The sequence below is a fragment of the Brassica oleracea genome, chromosome C9, assembly GCF_000695525.1.
Source record: "Brassica oleracea var. oleracea cultivar TO1000 chromosome C9, BOL, whole genome shotgun sequence".
In the NCBI taxonomy this organism is placed as follows: Eukaryota; Viridiplantae; Streptophyta; class Magnoliopsida; order Brassicales; family Brassicaceae; genus Brassica; species Brassica oleracea.
Genome location: NC_027756.1, coordinates 37,508,374 through 37,508,851, shown reverse-complemented (window position 1 = coordinate 37,508,851; position 478 = coordinate 37,508,374).

The window sequence follows — 478 nt, the reverse complement described above, 5'->3', positions numbered from 1 at the left end:
ATACTAAAACATACACGTTAAAACCAAAAGAAATTTATTATATGTAATTTCCAAACATACAAACTTTAATTCCTCAATTAAACTTTATACCATAATTCATAACATCAAACATATATAAACCATACATCCACTAGATATAATTTTCAAATCTAAATTTTTAAAATTGTAAAAATTCTAAATCTTTTTTTGTCAACATTAAAAATTTTAAATCTAATCTTTAAATTTAGGAATTTTAAAAAGAAATCTAAAATAAATGTAGAAACAGTTTTAATTGTCTTGTTAATGGCATTTGATTGATTCTAATCCAATGGCTAAAATTAATCTTTTATCTATTTTTAACCGTCTTTCTTATTGGTTAATTATTTTTTACAAGGATCACACTTTTTAGCCATTGATTCTTTTTGATCTGAAAGACCTAAAATCATTCTCCCTCTTTCTTTACTCCCAATAGATCTGAGATCTACTATTCTTCTATTCT